At 39.5% G+C, this 12967-nt stretch overlaps 1 protein-coding gene across 1 annotated transcript in view; it reads left to right on the top strand.

Moving 5' to 3' along the window:
* Window positions 1-740: 740 nt before the first annotated feature.
* LOC134743153 (bifunctional heparan sulfate N-deacetylase/N-sulfotransferase) overlaps window positions 741-12967 on the top strand; it is a 105044-nt gene continuing 92817 nt past the window's right edge. Inside the window, exon 1 of the mRNA XM_063676497.1 lies at window positions 741-997. The gene's annotated coding sequence lies outside the window, so the exon portion shown is untranslated. The remainder of the gene's footprint in view (window positions 998-12967) is intronic.

The raw sequence follows: 12967 nt of genomic DNA on the forward strand, positions 1-12967 counted from the left end.
TCTCTTATACATTTACGAGCAAGTATTAAAGATACACTGTTGTTTTATTCACATCCTGCTTTGGATTGTTAAATACTCTGCATGCAACGATACTAAATTGATAAATGCCATCCTGGAAATAGGAATTAAACCATATTACTTAGGTATTAGTTCGTCCGCGGTAAACGCTATTGATACTTACTTATATCTACCTGTAGGCGAGAAAAATAGTTTACGCCGTAATGTGTTTTAAAAAACTTTTCTAAAATAAAATCTTCAACAGTAAAGGTGCGCCATCGCCATACACCTACGTTGTTTTATACTTTTTTGTGGAGACAGACCGCCCACTGCCGGTTGACTACGGAACCCTAAAAACTGAACCTCGTCGTATATATTATTTTATACAAACCGAATAATGCGACGCTAAGGCAAAATCTCGGCGCAAGCGAACGTGAGTGTACCATTAATAAAAGGGAACAAATCCTCCGTGCAAGACAAAGGAGCCAGCATCAATATTTATTGGCGTGCTTAGTATTAATCGGGTCGGATCGTGAGCTGTATCACGACGGAGACGGCGAGCATCGAATGGATGGACTGTCGCGGCTGGAGCGCGCCTAATTTTTCCTTAGCGAATACATTTTCAGGCAACGTAGCGCGTAGCATTGCTCGTAGCGCCCTAGCCTACAGCCGCACATAGCCGAGCAGTCTGATATCGCCGCCTACTATCGCTGCGAGTCGCCGGCCAAGCAGGCGAGCAGTATATGCCCAGCCCCCGCCGAGGTCGGACGTGTCGCGTTCCGCGATCTCGCCCACGACTTCGCGTACGAAATGTGTGACAATAAGTGTTGCTTCCTCTTTGTTATTTAATATTTTCGTGTATAACTGTACATACTTATACCACACCATATTTAGGACTTGTAAACGTAGTCTAGTTAGTAACTAGTTTGTAAAATTAACCGATATCAAATCTTGAAAGATATTTTCTACCAATGTGAATGCCGTGTCACAAACGAAAGGGGTAAGAAATGTTTTGCGTTTTTATCCACCACAATTCGTATTTAACTTTAAGTTGTATGTTTAAAAATACCAAATATGATGATTACATACATCGATTTGCACTTGATAAAGCTTCGATACGTTTCCGACAATTTTAGTCGAACTGATAAAATGTGTATAGACCCATATGTTAATTATTTGGGCCATACCATGACATTCCCAATAACCCCTGCAACATTAATTCCAATTAAACTGTGGGTTTAATCGCTAGCCGGCGTCCATCGAGTGCTCTCTATCACATTAAATACTGTAATTTGACTACACTCCATCCCAAAAATATTTTCTTTAGCAAACTGAACGATGACTCACTGTTACAAGGTACGCGCAATACTTTTGGTACGCGTTAACGTAAGCGTAAATAACAAACTGCAACTAAACCGTAAGATTAACATAGTATTTATTTATTCCAGCACGCTTCGTGGTTAAGGTTATACGTTCTTACAGTAGAGTAGATGTAATTTACAGTTGAATTTGCTTCTAGCTTTCAGAACAACTGCGAGTTTTGCAGCTATAAAAATCACCCGCGAAAAGTGCAGCCCACATTTTCGAAGCGGTATCTCGTAATAAATCAACCTTAATGACCACAGCAATAAAATATTTTGTAAGAGATCACGTTTATGTTAGTTTAAGTTGGCTGTAAAATACTTAATAAAGTGCTGAACATAAATGTTGCTGTTTTAACTGGAAAATAGTAGTAAATTTTTAGTGTTCCGTACCCAAAGGGTAAAACCGGGACCCTATCACTAAGACTCCGCTGTCCGTCTGTCTGTCTGTCACCAGGCTGTATCTCATGAACCGTGATAGCTAGACAGTTGAAATTTTCACAGATGATGTATTTCTGTTGCCGCTATAACAACAAATACTAAAAAGTACTCGGTGCGCGAGTCCGACTCGCACTTGGTCAGTTTTTTTTTTGTCTCTTTAGGTACTTAAGGGCTGATAGTGGAAATCTTGTTTATTATACTAAAGACTTAATGCAAAGTCGAGTTCATAAATATGTATACATATATTCACCGTATAGCAATGGATTAAGGTGAAGAAATGTATACATATTTGTGAACTCGACTGTACACGATGAAACCCGGCCATGCATAATCTAGTATATCTTTACCGAATATGTGATTCAAGCAGTTCTTTTATTATAATAATCTGTAATTATTGTAATTTATAATCTGCTGAACGTTTCCCTCAATGCGGACCAGTGGGATCTGGCCTCCCTTCCCATTCGATTGGGTGGGCTAGGCGTAAGGCGCGCAAGGGACGTGAGCTTGCCGGCCTTTCTGGCGTCGGCGGCGGGGGTCGTGGACCTTGTCACTCAAATTTTATCTCCATATGGTGATAAGTATCCATAGCTTCTGCAGCGAAAGGTATGGAGGCTTGGCTGACTTTCAACCCGGAGGCAGCGGCACCGGAGAGACCGGATCGTCAGCGTTTGTGGGATGACGTGGGGGTTAAGCGGTTGCTGGGGGTCTTGGTGGAGAGTGCGGTGGGTGTGGACAGGGCGAGGGTAATCGCAGTGTCGAAGCCGGAGTGTGGAGCGTGGCTTCACGCGCTTCCTTCTCCGCACTTGGGTACACTGCTTGACAACGACTCGACGCGGATTGCAGTTGCTCTTCGCCTGGGCTGTGCGGTGTGTGAACCCCACGTTTGCATCTGCGGTACTATGGTGGAGAGCAACGGTCATCACGCGATGAGTTGTGGTCGGTGTGCGGGGAGGTTCCCACGGCACCACGCGCTTAACGATATCGTGCGAAGGGCGCTGGTTTCTGCAAACGTCCCGTGCGTCCTGGAACCTCCGGGTCTCAGTCGCTCTGATGGGAAAAGACCGGATGGGTTGACTTTGGTTCCCTGGGAGAGAGGGAAATGTTTAGTGTGGGACGCAACGTGCGTCAGCACTTTCGCGGCGTCGCATATTGGCCGTACTGTGAGAACGGCAGGGGCAGCAGCCGAGTTGGCTGCAGTTCGCAAGCGGGAGAAATATGGGGTCCTGGCGAACTATTTATTTGTCCCTCTTGCAGTGGAAATTACGGGGTGCTGGTACGTGGTACGTGGTCCGTACGGAGGCCAAGGCCTTTTTCGGGGAAGTGGGGAGACGCATGCGGGAGAGAGGTTTGGATCCTCGCTCTGGGTCCTTCCTGATGCAAAGATTGTCCATCGCGGTTCAACGTGGCAACCCGGCGAGCGTGATGGGCACCTTTGCATCGGGGGGTCGCGGGACGATTTACGGGACGGCTGAAATGTGACTTAGTATTATTAGTGTTAGTTTCTAGGACAGTATAGTTCAGAGTAAGAGTAGTTTGTTATTGTGATGTATCATTGTATAGTTAATTTAATTTAATTTAATATAATTCATGAAAATATTAATTTACTTATCTATCTCATGTAATTAAATGTAATTAAAATAATGTAACCTATCTCATGTAATTAAATGTAATTAAATTAAATTTTTGACGTGTAATATGTAACAATATTATTAATAAATGAGTATGAGTATGTATGTAAGTGTATCATGTAAAGTATATGTTTAAGTTTATGATTTAAATATAATAGGTATACTATAATTTATAATAAAAATACAATCATATTACAATGTAGGTATGGGCTTCCGTGAGTTTTCGTCGAATATATTCCATCATACCTTAAATTTTTTGTCTAGCGTTTTTTTTTGACAATCTTCACTCGCTTCGTACTACAATGCCACAATTGTATTTTATATTTTCATAAGCTGTTTTATCTCATGAGAATGTCATCTTACCAAAAACATACTTTTTGAAACTCTTTTTTACTTGAGGTAGTCAGGAAAACTTTCCACTCCAAGCACTGAAAGTTGTTTTCATATCGGAGGATTTTTTTTGTCAAAAAGTAAAATTCACCAAAGTTAAAACACCTCAGAACTATCTCAATCTGAACACGATTGTGTTCCTGCGAAAATGTACCTAACATTTTCCTAACAATACCTAATTGTGAAAAGAGAATGTAATAAAGTAATTAGCTTGAAGACTAAAGTCATGAATACCTACATGCTTATTACTCTGTCTGACATACGGCCAGGCCAAAAATAAGGACTTGTCAACGCGGAATGGAGGGTAGTATGCTAAACATCAAGAAAATACAAAAAATCAACCATACAAAAATAAGACAACACACAAAGAGCAGATGCTCTCAGCTATGCCAAAAAACCACCACCACCACCACCAACGCTGCCACCACCAACGCACCACGAACGCTGTAAAGAGTTCGAAACGTCGGGATGTATTATAAATTCAATATACGCGATATAATCCGTTTTCATAGTTTTATTTTATGCCAAAAAACTTAAATGGTACCTCCGGCGGGCCATGTAGTACGTACTCAAGACAGCAAGGGTGACGTCATGGAAGGGACCTCTAGAAAAAATTTAGGGTTCTCAAGGGTCGGCAATGCTTATGTGGCTCTTGTGATGTTGCTTATGTCCATGGGCGACGATGACTGCTTCCAATCAGGCGGCTCGTCTGCTCGTTTGCTATCACATTAAAAAAAAAGAGGGAAAGGAAGACCCACTTTGAGATGGCAAGATGATATCACCAAAATTGCCGGGCCAAATTGGATACAAGAGGCCAAGGATCCAGATACATGGAAGGCTTTGGAGGAGGCCTTCACCTGTGAACACGGGGTGCTTGAATAATATATATCTAAACTGTTTAATCAAAATATGAAAAACTGGCCAAGTGCGAGTTGGACTCGCCCACCGAGGGTTCCGTACTTTTTTAGTATTTGTTGTTATAGCGGCAACAGAAATACATCATCTGTAAAAATGTCAACTGTCTAGCTATCACGGTTCATGAGATACAGCCTGGTGACAGACAGACGGACAGACAGACAGCGGAGTCTTAGTAATAGGGTCCCGTTTTTACCCTTTGGGTACGGAACCCTAAAAAAGTTCAAGAAATAAACGGCTTTTTTATATAATAAGGTATAATTTGGTTTATATACTTAGTTAAAAATAATAAAATATTTTAAACTGGAAAATTTGGTAAACTTGGTGACTGTCAGAAGACCGTAGACAAAAAATATAAGTACTGTGGAATACATAACGCTCAAAGTGACAGACAGCCTAACTTTATATTATGTTTCTAATTTTATTAGGGAACCATCGCACTTAAACTATCGCGAGACATATAAAAATAAATAAAATAAAGTAAATATTTTTTATTAGGGAAGTAATTAAATGATCAGCCATTTTTAAACCTGATCTGCAAAAAAAATAGCTATTAAATTATTTGGGCAGCATACAAATATGTTGCCGGCAATAAATAAAAATCGAGCTGCAACTCTTGTTCAGCAAATAATTCACAAACGGTCAACATTATAAACCAATATCCATCTGCTTAATAAATAGTTGAGCTGCAAAATTATTATTTGGTCAGCAAGATTTAAAAATTGGTTGGCAGTTTAATTGAGACGTATGCATATTAAACAAATGGTAATCTAATATAATAAGATGGGTTGCGTTTGATTTGAAAAATCGGCAGGGTTGCAGGCGGAGCGGAATCGTGTGCGTGCATTTCATTTGATGATTATTAGCAGTCACATTGCGGTGTTCTAACGTATTTGTTGGTGATATTTATCCGTTTTGGTACTTTGAGAGTATTATAGGTGTAAAATGGAAGATATTAGCTACTAGAAAAGTGGGTTAGGTTAGAACTGCGACCTTCACAAAAAACAACTGCTGTTAGAAAAGTGGGTTAGGTTAGGTTAGAACTGCGACCTTTGCAGAAACCAACTGCTACTAGAAAAGTGGGTTAGGTTAGATTAGGCTAGAACTAATTTTTGCGGATTAGTTAAATTGTAATCCATAATGAAATAATCCGCTTACCCACTGACTGCTTAACAAAATTTGATTAATGGTGGATCGCTTACTGCCGATCAAATAATTAATTTGCCAACCAAATCAATTTAGAGCAGCTCAGTATGACATTAATTGCGAACTGATTTTGAAATACTTGCTAACCTTAAGTTGCTGATCAAATACACATTTTGGCTGACCAAATATATATTTTTGTTCATCAAAATAGGAATATTTTGCAGATCGATTAAATAACACCCATTTTATTATGTAGTTTGATAACAACCAATTATTAAGGGAAAAGTGCTGCTTGAAAATGTACATTAATTTAATAGATTTAGACCGTGTACTCTTTAAATTAGTTCTTTTATTTTTGCTTTTACGACAAATTCAGCGGCAACAAGATGTTGAACAAACAATTTTTGCGTTACTTTAAGATTGTGGACATTTAGGACTTATTAATTGACCGGTTACCGTTTTTACTTATTTTGCTAACTTACGGTTTTAAAAGCATCACGAAAAACAACGACATAAATATGAAAAACACATGTAAGCACCACAACACGATAAATAAAAATACCATCCTTATGTATTAAATTAGTCTAAAATAATTTATATTGCAATTTACAATTTTGAAATAATTAAATCTAAATGTACCTCATTGAACCTAGAGAATGTATTAAGCGCGGTGTATAAAAAGAAATATCAGAAACCATTCTTACGTTATTCAAGAAAATGGTTAAAAATGTTCCTTGGGGCGAGCAACGCCGCGCTTCGCCGTTTGAGATGAGAAATTGTCGGCAATGCAGTTGCATCGCCGGCGGCCTGGCCGCGCCTAGCACGTCACATTGGTATCATTCTAGTAGGTTACCAAGCACATGCGAGTCCAACTTTTAAGAGAGCCAGTGTAAGTGCTGCCCTGCACTGCCTGCTGTGTTGTGTTCTATTGTATTACATTCTATTCTATTCTGGTTATTAAGGATCTCGAGATCACGGTTACACTGAATACCTTGAACATGATAATACTATTACTTATTCTGTGCTTGAACGATCGACTCGCCTGCGCTTGATGGGCAATGGGCACGGCCTTATAGAAATGTCATGTGGGCGGCCAAGGCTGTGTATTACTTTGATGTATGCGTCGATTATATAGATTTTATATTTCAGTACAGTAGGGCCAATAATGAGCAGTTATTTAAGTACCTCTTAAGTACATTTGGAAAGCTTAAAATTATTAGGTATTCTAATTAAATATGACACGTATTTGAGTTCAGAAGGTTCCGTAGTCCACTAGGAACCCTTATAGTTTCGCCATGTCCGTCTGTCCGTCCGTCCGCGGCTTTGCTCCGTGATCGTTAGTGCTAGAAAGCTGCAATTTGGCATAGATACATAAATCATGCATGGCGACAGAACGTATCGCTTTAACGCAATGGTGTGGGGCATCGTTGGCCTTTTAAAACGAATAAGGGTATTCAACAACCATTGTTTGATAAAGTAAACCTTTTCAGAAATAATCGATCCGAAAGAAAAAAAAATGTGTCCCCCCCCTCTAACTTTTGAACCATGTGTGCAAAAAATCGCAAAACAAAAGCTTAACTTTCAATGAAAACTATAGCGAACATGATCGGTCCAGCCAGTCCAGTTATTGCAAAAAGTCTTCTCTTCTTAGTAAAAAGACGTACAATCGGGGACATTCCCGGTGAACCACTTCAGATTTTTTTTACCTCGATCCTCACGAGCGAGCTAAACTCCGCCTCCCATAGAGATAACCAATTAAGATGCATTTAGGATTCTTTATGATAATAATGAAAAGGGTAAAAACACGTAATGAGACAAACAATAGGTAGTAAGGACAGTTTATTAGTTGTTGTTGTTTAGGCTCAGCTTCGGCTCCCCATAAAGATAACCAATTAAGATGCGTTTTGGATTCCTTATCTTAGTTTGCAAATGCCGTCCGTCACAAAGAAAATGGACGGCAATAAACTTTCAGCTATCCTTCTTTTTTCAACACTCACATTTTTAAGTGCCATGGTCATCGCTTTTATTATATCGCCTGACCGTCGGCTAGACGTTTAAACGATTTTACCGGGAATGTCCCCGATAGCGCTGCGAAGGTACTCCTTTATGCTTGTAATGTACATGATACTTACTTAATAGCCCCCGTTTAGCCTATTCTGACAGAATGGTAACTAAGGAACCCTACACTGAGCATGGCCCGACATGCTCTTGGCAGATTTTTCATGTATTGAATTATTTTATTATGTTGTATTATTTTTTGTATTGTAATATAAGATAACGTAAGTAGAAATCATTGTTTATTTCACAATATCCAAATTGACCCGCTGAACTTACACTCCTATCATCAGACACAATCAGACCATCCTCCGTCCGTATGTCCGGCAAACATGTCCAGCCAGTTCCGTATTAGTCTGGCGCTTATATTTTACAACGTTAAATTTTCTCGTGGGTGTATAATAATATAGGTTACCGGACCAAAATGCAATGTTCTGCTAATCAGGAATTGACCAGAAAAACTTTAACGCTCCGACCTCCGATCGAATGCACGATGAACGCTATGCTCTGAATATTCATTGTCGCCCGCTACGTAGCCAGCTAGCTCTTTAATCAACTCCTTTTGCGTGCATACAATCTCTTCCTTGCTGTGCAGATCCTTTGACCAGTCTCCTATCTAGTACTCGGTGTTTTTACAGTAAGTAGTAAGTGTACCAAATATCATAAATATTGTACCAACAATAGAAATAAAAGAAAGAAATAGAAAATATGTCATAACTAATGTTTCTAGACACAATGAAGAAGGTCAGAAGAAACATCCACACGTGGTAGTAAATCTATTGTACTGTATTGACACGATGATAATGGACAGGTAACAAAAAGTATCGGCTAGATGACGATAACCGCGGCGGCCCGCGGATCCTGGGGAAATAGCTTCGGCTGATAAATTGTTCCGACCGGCGGAAACAAACTCAATGTCAGCAGTAAAAGCCAATGGACACTCCGGATCTAAGGGAGAAATTACTCGAAAAATTGCTTCGGATGAGATCCCTGTGGTAGGTAGCGTTATTGAAAAAGGTCGACTTGATTGATATTCGAACTTTACACATTGAAAACGCTGAAATGCAGACGCGTTCCGGTGTTTCGTCTCTGACAAAAAAAGATTGGCTCGATTTGTACTTGTCCGTTCCGCAATAAGCTCGACGCAGGAGATTTTTAACTAGCGATTTAGCTTTTCGGCGAGACTCTAATCGTTTTAATTTCATCTATCTAAATTGGTACTTAGAATGTTTAAATGGTTAATTAATGGATTATGTAAATGTCTTGATGGAACGTGCCTCTCTTCTATTTCGCGTAATAATGGTCGTTATGATGGTTGGAATTGTAAATTTTCTTAATTGTGTAACTTTTATTGTTTTATGTAAAATGTTACTGCAGTGGCGTATTTAGAAAATTTACTCTGCAATTTCTGGTTAAGTTTTCGTTACAGTGTAGCAATGCTTGTCGCTTGTTTTCCTACGCACAAAACGGCCACTACAAGCAAGCTGCCACCTGCTTATTATTAATATAATGAATTATTACTACCATCCCGGTTACCATATACAAAGACGCCAAAAAAATGATTTCGCTTCTTAGGTTTGAATAATAACATTTGTGTTAAACGGAGCTATCATTCTGAACAAAAATTTAATTACCTTCCTCAACCTGCCGGGCTTTTGAACGAGGACCATTGTGCTTCAAATAAAACGTCGCGCACAATTCTGACGACCGTCACGAGAGAGCTCACTGTGATAGATGATATTCGAGAACAATTAATCTTGGCCAAAATATGCGGACGATTTGCGAGCGAGTGGCCGGGCCTAATGGTCGGGAGGATTATCACGCGGCCGCGGCCCGGCTCTGCGGGCCCCGCCGTCATTAGCGAAAAATACCGTTCTCCACCGCGCACCTACTACAAAACGAGCCCCTTGATAACTCATTCGCTGACATTAACTTGAAAGTTTATTTTCTAGAAAAAGAACGACGCGGTCGTATGCACATATCTTTAAAAGATCTTCAAAGAAGCAATAATGTGGTGGCACACACCCCATATATCATGCGGAGGGTTTCATAAAGGCGGGCGGCGCGCCGCGGCAAGCGCTCGGACACTGAAGGCGTTGTTATGCGACGGCGCTGTCCTCGGATAATGTCTTGCATAAATTTACTCTAATCGTGTAAAGCCAGTGCCACTCGCATAATTTAATAGAAGCAAGCGATGCACTTTGTCAAAACGCAACTGTGATTACACTTTGTTTGAAAAGAAAATGCATTTTGAACAATATATTCCCACCTGATAGCAGATCGCTGCACAATATTCGTGATATTGTTCATTGGCTCATATTGTCCGCTAATTAGAGATACCTGTTTGCTGCAACTGCCTTTGTACTAACACGTTATATTGCTCGTGAGAGTGGGTAACGGTGCTTTGATTGTGCTATCGGTTTGACTGCAATTTCGGTGGTAATTGCAGTGGTAAGTACCGGAATCGAAATTGACAATGTACGGTTAAGGAGTTTGATTTCTATGCCACTTCGTAAGTTCCTATGTCGCAATGACAATAATATGAGATTCCTAGTGATTTTCATAATGATTGTCACTGACAAGTTACGATGTGGCACACAAACCAAAATCCTTGTATCTACCTACCTTATAACTCGCTTAATTGCTCGTGGTGCATGCGGGTAAAAGTAATGAAGTAATTAGCAATTAGTTACGCTTTCGTCTGCAATAAAAGATACAATCACAAGGTCCCCGCGAAAGAAAGACACAGCTAGCAGCAAGCGGCAGGCACACGGTAAGCCAGCGCCCGATGCAAATTAGTGGAATCACAATTAGAGCTCGATTGTAGTTCGCCCTGCCCTGCAGCCAGCATTTAGCAAATGAAACAACCAGGTAAGATATTCAGCAAATAAATTATGAAGCGGCGTGCCTTGTTTTATTCTAAACAGTTTCTGCGTATAAATAAATATTGCAACTTCTCTTCCGAAAACACGAACGTAATGTGCATTTTGTAAGTGCATGTTGTCTGTTAAAGTGGAGAGCCGTCCAACAAGGAAATAAAACGTATGTATTTTGTGCTTAGGGCGGACATGGAGCACTATTTGTATGGCAAACAAAATGTCGTCGGAATGTCGCCGGGGTTGACAGATGATGTTTTGGAGCAATTAATCTTGACCAAATATGCGGGAGCCGCGGTCTTCGCTCGTACCCTAATGACGCTACTGCGCTTCCCGCCTCGATCCCCACAGCCACCGGCCCCGCAATACTACATCCCTTTGTCTAATAAAATTATAAACCAATTACACTTACAAATTGTTATCTTGCATCAAGCGTGTGAATATACACTATACTACTTAATGGTAAATAATTTTAATTCAATATTTGATCAATAATGACTAATGAGCCAACGCTGATAAACATCATATATCAGAAACTGACGATTCTTGGCATAAATATTACAGTACGACAAATATGAATTCATGTTCCATTGTTAGGGTTCCGTGCCCAAAGGGTAAAAACGGGACCCTATTACTAAGAATACTGTCCGTCTGTCTGTCACCAGGCTGTATCTCATGAACCGTGATAGCTAGACAGTTGAAATTTCTACAGATGAAGTATTTCTGTTGCCGCTATAACAACAAATACTAAAAAGTACGGAACTCTCGGTGGGCGAGTCCGACTCGCACTTGTCCGGTTTTTAATTACAAGCTAAACACAAGGCAAAACCTTTAAAAAGTGGTTAAACTAGTCGTCATAGTTCCAGTTTCGAACCTATAAATGTTTCAAGTATTAACGTTTTGTCTAATTAACCCAAAGCTACGGCTGAAGAGGTAATTAAGGTAGTCCCACCATCTGGCTCTAGGAAGTCACTTTATATACATGCTAGCGAAGTTGCTGCAAACAGTTTCTAGGTATTGCGACTGGTATAATAAGCTAAGTTCTAGTTCTTAAATATGTACCAGTTTCCACAACTGTTTCGCTCGAGTTTCAATTCAACGTAATACCTATTGATTCATAACTAAATATATAAATAGTGATTCAGTACAAAAAGTAACTTGCAAAATTAAGAGTGTGTTAGCATTGCCTCCTTGACAGAAAAGATTAGTAGAATACCATATACCCATAGGTATGTATAATTTAATATCACTGTGGTGATGGTGTTGCGCGGGCAAACACAATAAATTAATATAAATTTTGTTTAAGACCCATTCAAATGGATATTGTAACAAAACTATGAAAACAGATAACGGATTTTATTTCATGAGTAACTATCGCGGTAACCGAAGACAATATTATGGATATTGTAACGTTAAAATCATATCTCAATGATGTCAGTCTGTAGTACAAAATTTAAGCAAAAATATAATATAGCTTTACTACGAAGTGCTACGCCGTAACCCACCGTAGCATGTTTATATCTCTAATGTAGCGAAAATTTTTAAGGAAAAAAAATGTTTAGATCCGTTTAAAATAATAATATTTTTACGAAAAAAAGCCAAAGTATAAGTGCAGGAAGTAAAATTATTATATGTTTTATACATATATAGCATATATATATATATATATATATAGGTATGTTTAGCTATTTAGGACATATTTTATTTAATATAAGGAGTTTATATACAAACGAATCAATAAAACGATTTCAACACCCCGTACGCATCAGATTTATAAATCTGTTATTAATTTAACATTGATATGACGACAGCGTATACTTCGTGACATGTATGAGTGAACTTTCGTGGGGACAGTATTACACACTATTTGGCCAATTTCAGCTATCAAAATTCCAATGTAGTCATTAACAACCGGCGACGGCGCTACCCAATACTACAGCCCGTGACTCAACAAGGAATTTGCCATAAGCATTGAAAAAAACCGGACAAGTGCGAGTCGGACTCGTCCACCGAGGGTTTCGTACTTTTTAGTATTTGTTGTTATAGCGGCAACAGAAATACATCATCTGTGAAAATTTCAGCTGTAGCTTGACGAGACGGTTGACGAGAAACAGCCTGGTGACAGACAGACGGACAGAAGAGTCTTAGTAATAGGGTC

Source organism: Cydia strobilella, chromosome 7 (assembly GCF_947568885.1).
Source record: "Cydia strobilella chromosome 7, ilCydStro3.1, whole genome shotgun sequence".
Lineage (NCBI taxonomy): Eukaryota > Metazoa > Arthropoda > Insecta > Lepidoptera > Tortricidae > Cydia > Cydia strobilella.